This window comes from Taudactylus pleione, unplaced genomic scaffold (assembly GCF_031769625.1).
Source record: "Taudactylus pleione unplaced genomic scaffold, aTauple2 ptg000611l, whole genome shotgun sequence".
NCBI lineage: Eukaryota > Metazoa > Chordata > Amphibia > Anura > Myobatrachidae > Taudactylus > Taudactylus pleione.
Window position 1 is genome coordinate 4,332,074 of NW_028285013.1, and position 20,149 is coordinate 4,352,222.

Here is a 20,149-nt window from a genome sequence, read left to right on the forward strand (position 1 = left end):
CTGGTGTTGGGTGCGAAAAAGTATCGTGCTCGTCCCCGCTTATCCCCATATTCAATTCCAAATCGGCGAAAACGGGACCCGGCGAAACTGAAATCGGCGAAAGTTCTGCCAGTTTTGGGGAAATCGGCCTGACACCCCCCAAAAGATGCACTGACCTAGGCGATCACTATGGGTACCCCCCCTATTATCCCTGCTAAAGGTATTTGGGGTTTTTAAATGGTCTCATAGGCGCTATTTAGCGTCTTTCAGCAAGTGGTGAAGAATAGCATTTTGCTACTTTTTGGGGGAAAATAAGTATTCCCATCAAATTTGGGGTACATAAAAATGGGTGCAAGCGTATTTTAAAGTTGCTAAAGTCAAGCATTAAAAAGCGCCAAAAAAGCACCTTCGGCAAGCACCTGCAATCCAAAATACACCTCCCCCCCATACTTGCAGACCCCACCAAGGGCTATTTCGCTAGTTTTTGAATTTGTACCCCCACATTGATTTTTTTTCGCCCATTTTTTCAAAGTGCTGTTTTGGGGTGTCCTTTGTGTAATTTTTAGTGAAAAAGTATCGCAGAAACGGACTTTTGGCTTCTAATTGAATACGTCCCATAGGCTATTAACCAAGCTCCACCAACATCCATCTCTTTGCTTATCTCAAAATATCTCTCAACCTGACCTCTCGCTCTGCACAAGATCTGCATCAATATTATTACTTTTAATTTATAGAGTAGTTAATTAATTAGAATTATAAATTCATCTGTATTTAGACAGTTCCCTGCTTTTTTCCAGCTATTGAAAAGTGGCCACCAATCTTTCCGCTAGTAAAACAAGTGATGCTTGGATTACAGTGAAAGGAAACAAGGAGGCCGCAGGGTAACAAAGCTGGATTCAGCTGTATAATTTCCCTCTAAATATTTGTGGCTCACTCACCACGAGACGTTTAGTAAAACAACCCTCCCTGGCTCTCCGAATAGAGCGTGACTCACCAGGTGACCCTGGCGCTGACCTTCACTCCGTGAGCTTTATAAGTGGTCTTTCAACAAGTTCCTCTATCCCATATCGGAGCGCTCAGCTCAGGTTATTGGGGGACAATTATAGGGAAAAAATTATGACATTATTTCTGGCTTTAGGTCATATTTATTAAACAATAATTGCGTGATATCCCCTGAAAACAGGCATTTTCGGGGGTATCCACAAAAATTAAGGATCCCCCGAATGTACCATGGAGGGACCACAGCAGATATCTCCGAGTTGTGCAGGCACACACCAGCGGATGACTCGGACAGCACAGTTACTGAACCAGTGGTGTTGGTTTATTGAAGTATAGCAGGTACAACCGTACTCACTGTTACATGCACACTGGTGATAGAGCCAGGGGCTCGATTCAGACCCACTTGCTAGATGCGTTCGCATGCAGCCATAGTATGCAAATCCCGCGATCGCATGGCAAGGCATTAACACGCCCAAAATGTCTTAGCGTGAGATTGTGGTGAGTTTTTAGACACCCGCCAGCCTGACATAAGACGCCCACTGACCCACATCATCTCCAGGAAATGTATGCAACTATCGGTACCATTGAGTACAATCGGAAGCGAACGCAGCACTTGTGGTCGACCATACCCTACCGCAAGCACTGCGAGTGCTTCAGTGTGTAAAACAACCATGTGACGTGTACTATGATGCTGCGTCTTAATTATGCACGCCTCTGAAATGGCGTTAAGATGCTCAGGCACGCCTGCGTTCCCACCACCTCTCTCCTGTTTCTATCGACCATCCCGTCACCACCCATACACACCAACGGCTTACCCTGTCACTCATTCTAGTGAGTTGTTTATGTGCAGCAAGCGAACGCTTCCCGATCGCATGGACTAGTTCGTCCACTGCGATGCATGCGCAGATTGCAAACATCGGTAGGCTGTGTACGAACGCAGCCTAGTGGGCGGGTCTGAATGAGGCCCTAGGTTCTATACAGCTCACAAGCCATGTATGCTGCTTGTGGGTAGCGGTACAGGGATGCTGGAACAGCTTTATAGTAGGTAATTAACAGGGTTTCTCATAGAAATTAAGTAGGAGCCTTATGTTTCCTACCATGTCACTCTACACAGTACAGAGTAAAGACAAGATGGCCCCTGCACATGGTCAGTAGTGCCCTCGGTGGCCATATTGGAACAGGGCATGAAGACTCCCTGGAGGGACAGAAAGACTGGAGCCTGCGCAATAATGCACTCCTCTTTCAACGGTCCCTCCATATCCATCAGCAGTCCCCATAAGTTTCTACTTTGGTGCTGCTAGGCTGTCAGATTTACCAAGCTTAACCCTGGCAGCTAATGGCATCTTCACACAAATCCTCCACAGTAATGGCTACTACACATGGGTGGTCAGCTGACCGTGCAAGCGCAATAGCACCCCAGGATCCGAAAGAGTGAATTGACCATATTAGCAATCGTTTTACTTCATATTTATTGCACGGAGGGGATTCTTTTGGAGCCCGTCCCCAAATGTGTATATTAGTACATTCAGGTGAAACATAATTTCTTATTGCCATGAACAGAGGCGATAAGAAATTATAATTATCGGGTCTAGAACCCTATGATTAGTAAATACGCCCCCTAATAATGACTATAAAGCTTTCAAATGTTGCATATATATATATATGTATATATATATATATATATATACAGTCAAGTGCATAAATATTGGGACATTGACAGAGTTTTCATATTTTGGCCTCTATTCACCACCACAATGGCTTTGAAATGAAACAAACAAGTTGTGCTTTAACTGCAGACTCTCAGATTTAATTTGAGTGTAATTACATCCAAATCAGGTGAACGGTGTAGGAATTAAAAAGTAAGGGGACAAACTAAACAATCCTAAATCTAACTTTCACTTTTTAATACTTTGTTGCAAATCCTTTGCAGGCAATTACAGCCTGAAGTCTGGAACGCATAGACATCACCAGACGCTGGGTTTCATCCCTGGTGATGCTCTGCCAGGCCTCTACTACAAATGTCTTCAGTTCCTGCTTGTTCTTGAGGCATTTTCCCTTCAGTTTTGTCTTCATCAAGTGAAATGCATGTTCAATCGGATTCAGGTCAGGGGATTGACTTTGCCATTGCATAACATTCCACTTTTTAGCCTTAAAAAACTCTTTGGTTGCTTTTGCAGTATGCTTCGGGTCATTGTCTATCTGCACTGTGAAGCGTTGTCCAGTGAGTTCTGAAGCATTTGACTGAATATGAGCATATAATATTGCCCGAAACACTTCAGAATTCATTCTGCTGCTTTTGTCAGCAGTCACATCATCAATAAATACAAGGGAACCAGTTCCATTGGCAGCCATACATGCCCACGCCATGACACTACCACCACCATGCTTCACTGATGAGGTGGTATGTTTTGGATCATGAGCAGTTCCTTTCCTTCTCCATACTCTTCTCTTCCCATCACTCTGGTACAAGTTAATCTTTGTCTCATCTGTCCATAGGATGTTGTTCCAGAACTGTAATGGCTTTTATAGATGTTGTTTGGCAAACTCTAATCTGGTCTTCCTGTTTTTTGTGGCTCACCAATGGTTTACATCTTGTGGCGAACCCTCTATATTCACTCTTGTGAAGTCTTCTCTTGATTGTTGACTTTCACACTTATACACCTACCTCCTGGAGAGTGTTCTTGATTTGGCCAACTGCTTTGAAGGGGTTTTTCTACACCAGGGAGAGGGAAATAATTCTTCTGTCATCCACCACAGTTGTTTTCCGTGGTCTTCCGGGTCTTTTGGTGTTGCTGAGCTCTCCGGTGCGTTCTTTCTTTTTAAGTAGTTCCAAACAGTTGATTTGGCCACACCTAATGTTTTTACTATCTCTCTGATGAGTTTGTTTTGATTTTTCAGCCTAATGATGGCTTGCTTCACTGATAGTGACAGCTCTTTGGATCTTATATTGAGAGTCGACAGCAACTAATGCCATATGCAAATGTCACACCTAGAATCAACTCGAGACCTTTTACCTGCTTAATTGATGAAATAACGAGGGAATCGCCCACACCTGTCCATGAAATAGCTTTTGAGTTGATAGTCCTTTTACTTTTGGCCCCTTAAAAAGTGGGAGGCACATATAGAAACCTTTGTAATTCCTACACCGTTCACCTGATTTGGATGTAATTACCCTCAAATTAAATCTGAAAGTCTGCAGTTAAAGCACATCTTGTTTGTTTCATTTCAAAGCCATTGTGGAGGTGAATAGAGGTCAAAATATGAAAATTCTGTCAATGTCCCAATATTTATGCAGCTGACTGTATATATTCGCAGTATAGGTAGCACCTGATTTAGATGGCTGTTGTCTGAATTTCCCAGCATCCAGCGTCACCTCCAGACTGGCACCGATGCTTATTCAGGTTCTCGTAGAACTAGGTCTGTGGTAATTTAAAAATATGAAGAGCATCTTGATCTTATGGCCGGTTTGGTGACAGTGTTCCAGAGCTAATATTTGCTTAGTGAAACAAGCATATTTCCTATGAAAATACCGCTTTTGGGTGGCCAATATAAAATGCACAATGATGGTTGTCATATGTCAGGCATCACCAGAGGTAATAATAGAACTCTCTGGTGTTTATTTTAATTTTAGACGTTTAGCTAAGTTACAGGAGGGAGAAACAGAGAACTGCATTAACGTCTCTTCTGAGTTTGCAAAAAAATAGGGGACAAAACAAAAACAGGATTATATTTATTTATAGCATTTTTTAAGAGAACTCCATTAAAAATGCATTTAGGTAATGGATCGTCATCCACCCCCCCCCCCCCCCCCACATATAGGAGCCCCAGCGGCATGCAAGAAACTAATGCCAGTGCCTTATACTCTATGTTCCTCCAAGGCTAATGGCCTGGAAGGTAAATACAACATTGATGTAAGGGGTGGTTGTTGATGCAGGTGATTGGATCAGCCTCATCATTAGCCTCTATCTCCAGACCGTGAGAAGTGGAGGACTATGGGAGCACGGGAAAGGTACACGTGTCACAGGTGGGGCACCACAGTTTTGCTAATAAACAAAAGGAAGTCCATTAACTAAAACGTTTTTATGGAGTCCTCTTTGTCCACTTTTAAACAATATCTTCTGTTTTTCTACATCGGAGATGGGGCTTATAGTCAGAAATCCTGAGGAGCTGAATAAAAGCACCGTGCAATACTTACAACAGTGGCGTAACTGGAGCTATGGAGCCTGGTAGTGCCCAGCATGAAATGGACCATCCGCTCTGATGCTCCACCGCTCTTCTTCTGAGTATGTTGTCCATTGAGGGGTTTCCTCTCTATTTTCTCTATTGATGGCGCCAGCAATACTCTGCATTCATGGCAGGAAACCATTGATGGAAAATCATCAACTGGCGTTCCTAGTAGGAACATACTGTGTGTCTATGGCAAGCCAATCAGAGAACGGATGCAGAGCCAAGGTGTTGAGCCCTGTAAGGTGCAAGGGAGAGCTGTGTCCCCATCGCACATACTGGAAAAATATCAGCCCTGCACCACCAATGGAAAAACCATCTGCAACCGGTAGCAAAACATTGATAATTGTTAGCCATCGGTGGTCGATGGCAGGGGTTAAAGTGGGCCGGAACGGGGTGGAGCTGCGTTCCGTCACCTCTAATGGTAGGAGTTCAGTCTCCGCCACCCACGTCCCTGCACAGAAGCCACCATCAGCACTGCTGTCACTGACGGCAGCCACCTCCCCCTCCTCACATCCCGGCCTCATAATCCTCCTCCTCAGCCCACGGCCCACCCCTTCTCTCACTAACCTGTGTCCCAGAGGCTCCTTCAGCAGGTGGCACGGTGTATGTGACATCATGCCATCACCGCCACTGCATAATGCATTGCACGGAGCCGCCAAGAGAATCAGTGGGACAGGCTCAGGACTCGGTAGAAGGTGAGTTGCTGCTGATGCAAGAGGGACAAGTGTGTAAGGGGGAATAAGCTGCTGGGGGAAGGAGTGGAGACACGGACAGGGAGCTGCTGGTGGGGAATGCAGAGGCAGGGAGCTGCTGGTGGGGAATGCAGGGGTAGGGAGCTGCTGGTAGGGTATGCAAGGAGCTGCTAGTGGGGGGCGCAGGGAGCTGCTGGTGGGGGGCGCAGTGGCAGGGAGCTGGTGGTAGCGGACACAGGGAGCTGCTGGTGGGGGACGCAGTGGCAGGGAGCTGCTGATTGGGGACACAGGGAGCTGCTGGTGGGGGATGCAGGGAGCTGCTGGTGGGGGGCACAGGGGCATGCAGCTGCTGGTGGGGGACACAAGGGCACTGAGTTGCTGGTGAGGGATACATGAAGCTGCTAGTGGGGAACTCAGGGGCAGGTAGCTGCTGGTGGGGACATATGAAGCTGCTGGAAGCATACAAGGGGGTAATCTGGAGAGACACAGGGGGATGGTGTTGGAATGCAGACACAGGAATGGTGCTGGTGAGATGCAGGGGGTGCTGATGCTTGTGAAACACAGCCAGATGTTGCTGAAGAGACAGAGGGGGGATGGCATTTGTGAGATACAAGTGATGTGTGTCGCATGGGGTGGGGTAATAGGTGGCAGGGGGATATGAGTTCCGCCACCTCTCCAGGACCAATTTAAGCCCTGGTCGATGGCCACCCTTAGAGTGAAGCCAGTTTGGGCTTACAGGTCCAGAAGAGAAGAGCAGGGACCTTTGAGCAGTGACAGATATTAATTGACAAGCCCCAGCACAGCACACCCACCTAAACAGTTGCTATGGAATCTGGTTACGCACATAATAATAAGTGACATTACAGACACAACATAAAGAAAAAATACAAATCTTGCTTCCCTGCTCGCCATGAAAATTGCCTGTACAAACGAACTGCCCTGATATTTCATTACAGAATTCCACGGAATCCTAGACTGCGGTTCACATTAATATTTGTTATTGTTAACATTATGCAAACATTTAGTTAACGTAATGCCTTGGGCTCAGTGCTACTTCTGTGGTTAATCCAAGAAAAAAGCTGAGTCTAGAACAGCCATTTGGTACCTCATAATTCCGTCTTCACTATTTAGCCTGGCCGAGTGCCCCACTATGATAAGTGTCAGAATATGTCTCCCAACTCAAAGAGGTATCCTGTCATCGGCTCTGTTACACACTGCTGATGGCTGTCTAGATAGGATAGTTAAAAGCAGCTCTCATTAGACAGTAGCCTTTACAAATATAGGGATTGAGTGCTTTCCTTTTGGTATATATGCCAGCCTTGCTTCCTAGCATCATACATTCTTGTCCTATCTCTTCATGACCTATTTTTGTCTCCTTTGTATTCTCTTCATAGTATTAACTCCCCCCTTCCTGTACATGTCTATCTGTATTGTATGCTAAATGTGTGGTCACTCCTTTCTGTTTCAGTACCTGTGTTTGCACTCCTCCCTAATCTATTTTCTGCAGTTTACAAGCATGGATGACAGACTTCTCTGCTTTGATTGGAGGCCTATTGTTCAAGCCTCTCACACCTGTCAGTGAGCGTTATTTTTCAATATACTACAGGTCAACCCGATAAGGCAAACTAATGATCATTTTAGAAGGGATAGTATTACACTTGGTTATTATATATGGCACAATGCATATACTGCTGTGAACTATAAAGGTATTCTAAGTCTAAAAAGAGGGATACATACATTGTCTAAGGGGGCATATCAAACTGCAGACAACATTTTTAAAAAACTCGCACTTTTTTTCCCGCAGCCCCAGAGCAGGTCTAAAAAAAATGTAAAATCCCTATTTTACGCTAAAAATGTTGGAGACTCTTTCAGAACCCCTTGGACACCCCCCTATGACTAGTTAGGCAATTGGAAGTTTTCATTAGCCTAATTGGTCCTATAATTAAATGTCATTATTGGATGTTAAAACCAATGATGGCCTCAAATTACCCCAAATTAATTTTTTTTGTTAATTTTCATACCCCCCAAATTTAATTAAAGCATTTATTGAAACAAAAAATATTTGCTCTATTTTTTTTTATTGGCCTAAAATTACCCCAATAACAGCGTTTTTTTCTACTTTTATGTTGCATTTTAAATTTTATTCATTTGTAATAAAGCGTTAAAAGTTTGCTATTTCTAATTGTTTTACTTTAGAAAAATGCACAAAACAGTCATTTAATGCATTTTTAAAAAACAATATATTTTTTGGGGGGACAGTAAAAAAAAATATTATTACTTTTACCCACTTTTTTTTTTTTTAGGTTTGTGTCCTCAAATTGCCATGTGCAGGTATTTATTAACAGTTATTTATATAGCGCACACGTATTATGCAGCGCTTTACAGGTAAGGGGTGGAACCAGTATATTTTTGTAGTTGGACAGGTTATCAATTATATTATCCTTGAACAAGGGTGCTGAGAGGGAAGGAGGGAGGAGCGGTTACTGATTACACTGGGGAACAAAAAAATATATTTTTTTTCTTGCCAAGGATTTAAGATCAGTTTGAGAGTACTCGCAGGTCCTATTTTTGCATTAGATTTTCGCTATAGCTGAATTGGCTCCAGTTTTCAAATGAATGAGAAATTATAAAATTCAATTATTTTCTCCATTTGAAGTACCTGACTAGTCTAGGCCGCTTTACTTAACAGAATCGACTTTCAAATCTCCTCACTAATGCTGGGAGGAGGCGTGGCAGTGCACGGCTGAGCCTGCTGGGACATCCTCAGACCACAGCCACGCCACCTCCCAGCATACAGGGAGGAGCAACAGAGAGGACCGAGTGACGCAGTTAGCGCACCTCCTGTCCCTTTGTTCGGCCCACTCTCTGTCCCACCACAACCAATTTCCTGCCGTTTGGGCTTGTTTTGTTCAGTACGTCCTTGGCTTTTGTTGGGAGTTAGCACTGAATGTGTGAAACAAAATATTTTCGCCATAAAAATGAGATCTCCTCGGAGATGGAGTACTAACAACCCTGATGTTTTTTTGTTTTATTTGTGGCAAATACAGTGTTGCCAAAGAAAGAAAACAATATAACAGTATTCATAAAACAAGCGTATCAGGCTTATTTTGCACGTCACATAAGCCAGCAAGGCAAGATTTGGGTGCCTCACAAAGTTTTGTAAAACCTGCATGGAATCACTCCGTAATTCGACTAAAGGTGATGTAAAAGTATTGGACAAGTCAGGCGATTGTTTCACGTATATTTTTCGAACATTTCCATCTCTTAGTATTGAAAAATTAAAGGTAGGAATTTTTGATGGCCGAAAGATACGGAAACTGGTGAAGGATCCAAATTTGACCACATCTATGACTGAAACCGAATCTGAAGCATGGCTGAGTTATGTGTCTGTCATTCAACATTTTTTAGGCAATCAAAAGGCAACAAAATAAAAAAAAACACTGCGCTGTGTTCACGGCTTACTATAAGACTCTTGAAAAAGTCTCTAGGATATAGAGACGAAACGCGTTGACAACACTGCTGCCTTATCCTCCTGCTACAGCCCAAAAGCCTGCTGAGCCGGAGAAGCCCAAGAGTCAACCGACCGTGGATATACGGATAGCTGAGTTTTTCCAATCACGGAGCGACATACTCCAGCTCTGCACAGCGGTCATAAACTCTCTCCAACTATACTATACCCAGAGAGAGTGAGACTACCAGTTTGCCGCTCACACCAGCATCCGTGCCGGCGGTTGCACACTCACACGGGGACATCACACCACTTATCCAGAGGTCCCGCATACCATCAGTACGGCTGACCGGAGCTCTGAACTTGCGCTTGGACGCCAGCACAGTACATTGGGTCTCAACCCTTCATACAGGTACAAATAAAGAAAAAAGCTACAATCACCTTTTCACAAAACATGGATGTTTACAACGTTATATTTTCAATCACAAATTGACTTTTCTCCACAAGAATACATCCACAAGGATACATTCAGCCAAAAATTGCTATTATTATCAACATTATAGCCACAAATCATTTGGAACTGAATTGCTACATATATGTTCATTTTTTAGTAACATTTACGCTGCATCTATACTGCTCAGATGATCTAACCGTGTACCATCGCAATATATGTCCAAACCTATTTAAATGTGCTGTTTTTATTGTATATTGTTTGTGTTTATTATCAGCATTATTCTTTTTGCTATATTTCATTTATAAGTAAAATACATTTACAAATACTATTTTTCAGTCTTTGACATTTTATGATTAACTGATTTTATAGTCAGCCGTGAACACAGCGCAGAGTTTGTTTTCTTTTCTTGAGCACATTTTCCCATTGGAGTTCACACCAAACTCCTAAACACCTGCTGCTTATCACCATTGACGATTTTATATTTTAACATATCAGTGCCGGGATTTTGGTAGATTTCTACCTTTTTGGGATGCAATCACAAGGCAACCAACTATCATGAGTTAGTCCACAACATGCCAAAATGTTTCGAGAAAGTAGGTGCCAACATGAGTATTAAAGTACATTTTGTGTACAGCCATTTAGATCACTTCCCGTCCAATTTAGGAGATTTAAGCGAAGAACAGGGTGAACGGTTCCACCAGGCTATTCAGGTAATGGAAGAAAGAGATCAAGGAAGGTGGGATCGTCACATGATGGCCGATTACTGTTGGAGTCTGCAGAGGGAATGCCCGCAACAAGAATACAAAAGAAAATCCTACAAAAAACGGTTCTCATAGCTTCCTAGCACTTATGTATGTAATTATCCTGTGTCTTTTTATAACATTTTACTAATCAAATTTAATCAGAATAAAATAAATATCTTTTTAACTATTTTTAACATTGTTTAATTTAATTTTTAAGAAATACTAAAGACATATGCATATCTCAAAAACTAGAGCCAATTGAAAAATAAGCATGGCATATTCATGATCAGGAGCACAAAATTAATCGAAATCGACTCTTAAGTCTCTGGCAACAGATTGACTGTTCCCCAGTGTTATCATTGTCTGAGGGACCCAACAAGCTGTGTAGCCCTTAGGAGCTGCCTCTGAGTATCTATCATTGTTTTATGCCTGAAGGGGTGTGGTCACACCACTCGGAATATGGCAATACACCTTGGGCCTGATTCAGCAGTGCACGCAAATGCACTGCTGATTGCAGATTCCCGATTATCGGGAATCTAGGTGTACGCAGGACCCATTCTGCCAGTGTGCAGAATGGGTCCTGCGTAGTCACACGCAGACCCTTGAATGCCTCTGACTGAGTGGCAGGCAGAGGCATTTAAGGGGCTGGGTCGACCAGCGTTCCCAGAAACGGGGGCGTGTCCGCCCGTTTTCCGGGAGTGGCCAGCCCAGGATCTGCGTTGATCAATGCAGTGTCCTGGGCTCGCAAGCCGGCCAGTGCTCCGTCGCAGTGCTGGGATTGCAAATGCAGCAGGGGGTGTCATACACCTCTTGCTGCATTTGCATAATCGCAAGGTTCGCAATTGCAAAGCTGCCTGCGTGCATACATCATATATCTATAGCCTGCATGCATGCACCATATATCTATAGCCTGCGTGCATACATCATGTCTATAGCCTGCAAGCATACATCATATCTATAGCCTGCGTGTATATGACATCATATCTATAGCCTGCGTGTATACATCATATCTATAGCCTGCGTGCATACATCATATCTATAGCCTGCGTACATACATCATATCTATAGCCTGCGTGCATACATCATTTATCTATAGCCTGCGTGCATACATCCTATATCTATAGCCTGCGTGCATACATCCTATATCTATAGCCTGCGTGCATACATCCTATATCTATAGCCTGCGTGCATACATCATATATCTATAGCCTGCGTGCATACATCATATATCTACAGCCTGCGTGCATACATCATATATCTACAGCCTGCATGCATACATCATATATCTATAGCCTGCATGCATACATCATATATCTATAGCCTGCGTGCATGCCTCATATATCTATAGCCTGCGTGCATACATCATATATCTACAGCCTGGGTGCATACATCATATATCTATAGCCTACGTGCAGCTTTTTAATTGCGATCCGTGCTGAATCTTGCCCTTGTCTTTATCGGGCCCGCAGTTTGTCTCGGTTTCCCTGGCCTTTTAACAAAAATAAAACTTTTTGTAATTTGTCATGTTGTGCCCATCTATTCCGATTATCCGTCAGTATTCATTTTTACTACCAGTTACTCATACAGCGCAGATATATTCTACACCGTTTACAGAGAATAGTTGGCCGTTCACTTCAGTCCCTGCCACAGTGGAGCTTACAATCGATATTCCCCACTGCATGCACACTTTGTTTTTTTTATAGGGAGCCAAATAACCTATTAGTATATTTATTGTATTGGAGTATATAGGTTACTGATATACTTCAATCTACCATCATAACTGAGGCATGAGGCACTAGTTCCTGGTCCATACTGTACATGCCTGCTTTCCCTGAATGTCATGGAGACTCAGAAAAAAAAAGGGGATTTTCCCTCCAGCACACTGCAGCAAAAACAAAAATACTTGAATCCTACATGATAATAGAAATTCAGAGGTATTGGTTTACATACATTTGCAAATATATGAATAAGCGCAGGGCCAAACGTCAAGGCTCCTCTATACCAGCGTCCCTAACATTATGGGGTTCACGTCCGAGACGCAGGGAACCCCAAAAGAATCCAGCCAAGGACCATCCCCAGGGCATCACACGAATAATGGAAAAAAGGGTGAAAGTGAAATGTAAAGTATAGTTGTGTAAAGATAAATCAATAAGTGTTAATGGTAAGGGGTTAAAATGACAAATAATAGACAAACAAATAGAAAAGTGATAAAAAAAATTTATGTGAATTAAGTAGTGATGCCCTGAAAAAAGGCCCAGCCAGAGCAACCCTGGGGGCCCCACGCCCAAACGCTCACCACAAAATAATTGTTGCTACCTAATAGTAGCACCCACTCTGGGTCATATAATTACAAATTAATGTACTGCATAATAACAGTACATGTATAAGCTGAGAGCAGACTCACCTAGAAGGTACCCCAGAAACCTCCTAATGGCACTATTCAGACCAACACATCCTCCCAATGCTGGCTCCTTTCATGCCTCACAGAACTGCAAACAAAAAGTATGGTGGTCGCTCACATCAACTTAATGACATTGCACAGGTGCTCGTAAAGGGTGGGGTTTACACTGAGCTACAGAAAAAAAAGGGGATTTTCCCTCCAGCACACTGCAGCAAAAACAAAAATACTTGAATCCTACATGATAATAGAAATTCAGAGGTATTGGTTTACATACATTTGCAAATATATGAATAAGCGCTGGGCCAAACGTCAAAGCTCCTCTATATCAGCGTCCCTAACATTATGGGGTTCACGTCCGAGATGCAGGGAACCCCAAAAGAATCCAGCCAAGGACCATCCCCAGGGCATCACACGAATAATGGAAAAAAGGGTGAAAGTGACATGTAAAGTATAGTTGTGTAAAGATAAATCAATAAGTGTTAATGGTAAGGGGTTAAAATGACAAATAATAGACAAACAAATAGAAAAGTGATAAAAAAAATCTATGTGAATTAAGTGGTGATGCCCTGAAAAAAGGCCCAGCCAGAGCAACCCTGGGGGCCCCACGCCCAAACGCTCACCCCAAAATAATTGTTGCTACCTAATAGTAGCACCCACTCTGGGTCATATAATTACAAATTAATGTACTGCATAATAACAGTACATGTATAAGCTGAGAGCAGACTCACCTATAAGGTACCCCAGAAACCTCCTAATGGCACTATTCAGACCAATACATCCTCCCAATGCTGGCTCCTTTCATGCCTCACAGAACTGCAAACAAAAAGTATGGTGGTCGCTCACATCAACTTAATGACATTGCACAGGTGCTCGTAAAGGGTGGGGTTTACACTGAGCAACAGAAGAAAAAAAAAGGGGATTTTCCCTCCAGCACACTGCAGCAAAAACAAAAATACTTGAATCCTACATGATAATAGAAATTCAGAGGTATTGGTTTACATACATTTGCAAATATATGAATAAGCGCTGGGCCAAACGTCAAGGCTCCTCTATACCAGCGTCCCTAACATTATGGGGTTCACGTCCGAGACGCTGGGAACCCCAAAAGAATCCAGCCAAGGACCATCCCCAGGGCATCACACGAATAATGGAAAAAAGGGTGAAAGTGAAATGTAAAGTATAGTTGTGTAAAGATAAATCAATAGGTGAGTCTGCTCTCAGCTTATACATGTACTGTTATTATGCAGTACATTAATTTGTAATTATATGACCCAGAGTGGGTGCTACTATTAGGTAGCAACAATTATTTTGGGGTGAGCGTTTGGGCGTGGGGCCCCCAGGGTTGCTCTGGCTGGGCCTTTTTTCAGGGCATCACCACTTAATTCACATAGATTTTTTTTTATCACTTTTCTATTTGTTTGTCTATTATTTGTCATTTTAACCCCTTACCATTAACACTTATTGATTTATCTTTACACAACTATACTTTACATTTCACTTTCACCCTTTTTTCCATTATTCGTGTGATGCCCTGGGGATGGTCCTTGGCTGGATTCTTTTGGGGTTCCCTGCGTCTCGGACGTGAACCCCATAATGTTAGGGACGCTGGTATAGAGGAGCCTTGACGTTTGGCCCAGCGCTTATTCATATATTTGCAAATGTATGTAAACCAATACCTCTGAATTTCTATTATCATGTAGGATTCAAGTATTTTTGTTTTTGCTGCAGTGTGCTGGAGGGAAAATCCCCTTTTTTTTTTCTGTAGCTCAGTGTAAACCCCACCCTTTACGAGCACCTGTGCAATGTCATTAAGTTGATGTGAGCGACCACCATACTTTTTGTTTGCAGTTCTGTGAGGCATGAAAGGAGCCAGCATTGGGAGGGTGTGTTGGTCTGAATAGTGCCATTAGGAGGTTTCTGGGGTACCTTCTAGGTGAGTCTGCTCTCAGCTTATACATGAACTGTTATTATGCAGTACATTAATTTGTAATTATATGACCCAGAGTGGGTGCTACTATTAGGTAGCAACAATTATTTTGGGGTGAGCGTTTGGGCGTGGGGCCCCCAGGGTTGCTCTGGCTGGGCCTTTTTTCAGGGCATCACCACTTAATTCACATAGATTTTTTTTATCACTTTTCTATTTGTTTGTCTATTATTTGTCATTTTAACCCCTTACCATTAACACTTATTGATTTATCTTTACACAACTATACTTTACATTTCACTTTCACCCTTTTTTCCATTATTCGTGTGATGCCCTGGGGATGGTCCTTGGCTGGATTCTTTTGGGGTTCCCTGCGTCTCGGACGTGAACCCCATAATGTTAGGGACGCTGGTATAGAGGAGCCTTGACGTTTGGCCCAGCGCTTATTCATATATTTGCAAATGTATGTAAACCAATACCTCTGAATTTCTATTATCATGTAGGATTCAAGTATTTTTGCTTTTGCTGCAGTGTGCTGGAGGGAAAATCCCCTTTTTTTTTCTGTAGCTCAGTGTAAACCCCACCCTTTACGAGCACCTGTGCAATGTCATTAAGTTGATGTGAGCGACCACCATACTTTTTGTTGCAGTTCTGTGAGGCATGAAAGGAGCCAGCATTGGGAGGATGTGTTGGTCTGAATAGTGCCATTAGGAGGTTTCTGGGGTACCTTCTAGGTGAGTCTGCTCTCAGCTTATACATGAACTGTTATTATGCAGTACATAAATTTGTAATTGTATGACCCAGAGTGGGTGCTACTGTTAGGTAGCAACAATTATTTTGTGGTGAGCGTTTGGGCGTGGGGCCCCCAGGGTTGCTCTGGCTGGGCCTTTTTTCAGGGCATCACCACTTAATTCACATAGATTTTTTTTATCACTTTTCTATTTGTTTGTCTATTATTTGTCATTTTAACCCCTTACCATTAACACTTATTGATTTATCTTTACACAACTATACTTTACATTTCACTTTCACCCTTTTTTCCATTATTTGTGTGATGCCCTGGGGATGGTCCTTGGCTGGATTCTTTTGGGGTTCCCTGCGTCTCGGACGTGAACCCCATAATGTTAGGGACGCTGGTATAGAGGAGCCTTGATGTTTGGCCCAGCGCTTATTCATATATTTGCAAATGTATGTAAACCAATACCTCTGAATTTCTATTATCATGTAGGATTCAAGTATTTTTGTTTTTGCTGCAGTGTGCTGGAGGGAAAATCCCCTTTTTTTTCTGTAGCTCAGTGTAAACCCCACCCTTTACGAGCACCTGTGCAATGTCATTAAGTTGATGTGAGCGACCACCATACTTTTTGTTGCAGTTCTGTGAGGCATGAAAGGAGCCAGCATTGGGAGGATGTGTTGGTCTGAATAGTGCTATTAGGAGGTTTCTGGGGTACCTTCTAGGTGAGTCTGCTCTCAGCTTATACATGAACTGTTATTATGCAGTACATAAATTTGTAATTGTATGACCCAGAGTGGGTGCTACTGTTAGGTAGCAACAATTATTTTGTGGTGAGCGTTTGGGCGTGGGGCCCCCAGGGTTGCTCTGGCTGGGCCTTTTTTCAGGGCATCACCACTTAATTCACATAGATTTTTTTTATCACTTTTCTATTTGTTTGTCTATTATTTGTCATTTTAACCCCTTACCATTAACACTTATTGATTTATCTTTACACAACTATACTTTACATTTCACTTTCACCCTTTTTTCCATTATTCGTGTGATGCCCTGGGGATGGTCCTTGGCTGGATTCTTTTGGGGTTCCCTGCATCTCGGACGTGAACCCCATAATGTTAGGGACGCTGGTATAGAGGAGCCTTGATGTTTGGCCCAGCGCTTATTCATATATTTGCAAATGTATGTAAACCAATACCTCTGAATTTCTATTATCATGTAGGATTCAAGTATTTTTGTTTTTGCTGCAGTGTGCTGGAGGGAAAATCCCCTTTTTTTTCTGTAGCTCAGTGTAAACCCCACCCTTTACGAGCACCTGTGCAATGTCATTAAGTTGATGTGAGCGACCACCATACTTTTTGTTTGCATGTCATGGAGACTGCCTGAAATGATCGGGCAATTGAAAGACATTCCCCTCACCTGCAACTTCAACGTCTTAACCGTGGAAGGAGCACTTATTTGTTTAAAAATGATTTAAATGTATACTCTTTTATTTTTAAGGGGACAGGCACTGTAGCTGTAATCATCATCGTTTATTTATAAAGCACCCTAAAACTCTGTAGTAGAGCAGTACAAAGAAACCATGGGGCTGTAGGCAACATGCTGATCTGGGCCCATATCCTACCTATTCTTATATTGAATGGCAATCGGTGGCCCTCAGTTTCCAGTGGGCCCTAGACAGCAGCCTAGGTTGCCCAATAGAAGTTCTGGCTATGAAGGGCAGTTAGTACAACAAATCATATAAAACAAAACCAAATCATATAGCATAACTGTCATATGAGGGTAACAGAGACAGACTAGACATGAAACAAAGGGTAGAGAGGACTCCGCTCCAGAGAGTCTATTGATGTGTAATTCACTAACGCGTTTTGTTTTCTTTGAATGAAAAGTCTTTCTGGAGCAATGTCTAACCAAACACTAAAGTTTAATTCACAAGGCATGTTTTTCTGTCACTGTTATACCTTTTGCATCTGGAGCAATGATTAACGTGTGGTCTGTAAAAGAAAACCTTATAAAAATACCCTGAAAGAGACGTTTGGCCCCAAGTTTACTTATTTTTTTTGCCCAAATAAACCGACATTTAAGAAGTAACTCAGACTTAATGGGAGTCTGTCCATTTAAACAGATTTAAAAAAAAAAAAAGCCCTTCTCATAGACTGGGACAGGTATATATGAAACAAAGCTCTAGTAAATGTTATATCTCTGGGTCCGTAATGAAATATGTTGTAAAAAAAAAAAAAAAAAAAGTGTCTGGACAAACATATGACATAGAAAAGGACACAGTATTTCCTCTATTTAGGAGACGCAATGTAATTACCATGATATTATTGCTAGGCTGAGTATTGTAAAATTTTATTATTTTATATTGTTTTTTTTTTATTTTTTCTTATTATTTTTATCTAGCTGTTTAACAGAAACTGTGACAAAACGGTGAAAGTTGCGTCTGCGGTAAAGACTTATTCCACGTGTTACAGAGGCCGCTAGAAAGAATAAAATATCCATGAATTTAAATTGTTCCTGCTGGGATGTAGTGAAAAGGTTGACAGTAACAATATCAATATTCAGAGGTTAGGATTAGGTACTAGAGGGAGGGTTAGATTCAGGGACAGACGCCGCTGCAGCCACCGACACAAGGTAAGCCACTGCTGGGCCACCAGAATGAAATGTCTACATTCTAACATGTCGACATTTAATCACTGTCTAAAGCAGGCCTGGCCAACCTGTGGCTCTAATGCTGTTGTGAAACTACAAGTCCCAGCATGCCCTGCAACAGTGTTAGCATTCCCTAATAGCAAAACTATAGCAGGGCATGCTGGGACTTGCAGTTTCAGAACAGTAAGAGAGCCACAGGTTGGCCAGGCCTGGTCTAAAGGATGAATGTCGACATTAGTCTGTCGACATTTCACACCCAACCCTTCCTGCTGATCTGCATTGCATTATATCAAATATTAGCTGTTGATCCAAAAGAAGACGAGAAACGTTACTCGAGCCATAACTATCATCACTTCATAGGATATTTTAAAGGCGCATGTTTGTTACATTCAGCATATAAGACATACGTATGTTTTATTTTATGTTATGTTTATGTTTTATGTTTGCATTATTTCTGGTATGGTATAAAATGTCTGTATTATGCTGGCTACACACATGTTGATAAATTGACAGTCATTTTACTTTAATTTGTCGGGACGGCCGCCTTACTGAGTATGTGCTGTCTTCTGACCATGCATGCGGGAGTGACGGGGAGGGATCCTGTGGATCCCCCTCCCAGTACTTTTTGTGATCTACAGCCTATAGGCTACAATAACTAATGCCATCTTCAGATGGTGTTAGCCAACGGGGCCAAGCTCCGGAATGGCTTGGCCACGTCAGCTAACGCCATCTGAAGATGGCGTTAGTCATTATCCCGCAAATATAAATGGATAAATAGGCCCCTTAGTGAGCCCTAAAAGTTGACATTTACTTGTTGCCTGAGTCAGCCATTTTGTGGACCATGTAGATTCTGGAGAATGCAATCTATTAAATTAGTTAGGGACTAGCCATATCACTGAGGCACGAGGTACAAAATGTGCCTCACGCCTCAATGAGTCACTAAATCCTAATGAGTTCATAGGCTTAATATTGGCTTAGCTGACAAAATGGCTGTCTCTCACTGGGGGGCGGGATGTATCAAGAATTGCATTTTGCATGCTGAGAGAGCAGCCTGTAAAATGAAAGTTAGAAGCTGGTTGGCTGGTACTTTATCCCTCTCCAAGGTTTGATACATCTCCCCCTGTGTGTATAGAATGTGTAGAAGTTAAACAGTTTTGGAACATACACATTTTTACTTTACATTTATTTTACTTCTCTTTTCCTGTCTTTTACAATTTACAATGTCTTTTTTCTGGGGTAAAGCCCAAAGCCTGGAATTCCAGCTATGGCTACACTTTGTGACTTGTTAGTCCTGGCGTCTAGCAATGGCAGGAAAGCAGGTCTAAAGGGGAAGCGAAGCTCTCTAGAAACTGCAATTCAGCACATACCTTCCCAACGCCAGCGACGTCGTCTTAGTACCTGATGTGCAATTACTGCAAGAAATCTCACAACTGTTGTTTTTAGACTAGTATTTCTGGACCGTCATGCTAAGCGACCCCTAGAGAAACGATGTTATTATAGAATGAAATATAGGATAAAATAATTATATAGGGATGGATTAGTTAGTAAAGCGTTTTCCATAATGGTTGTAATATTTCATATCAGGCCTACATATTGTATCATAATGAAAGCGACATTCCCACATGAAACCTTTCCAAATCTTAGTTTCAAAGACATTTGACATTCATTTTAATGAATGGATGAATTATTTTTTTAATTTGTCTGCAGTATTATAGCGGTCTATTCATCATAACTAAACTTTCCCTGGAGGTAATTAGGTTTAGAACTCACATGGAGTTCTACCTAATTACCAGAGGAATTCATCATTCCTCCTCCCTATAACTATTCCGAAAAGCTGTCATTCTTGCGATGACAGCTTTCGGGAAATAGATAGTTATCCCTCTCTACACTAACTTACCGC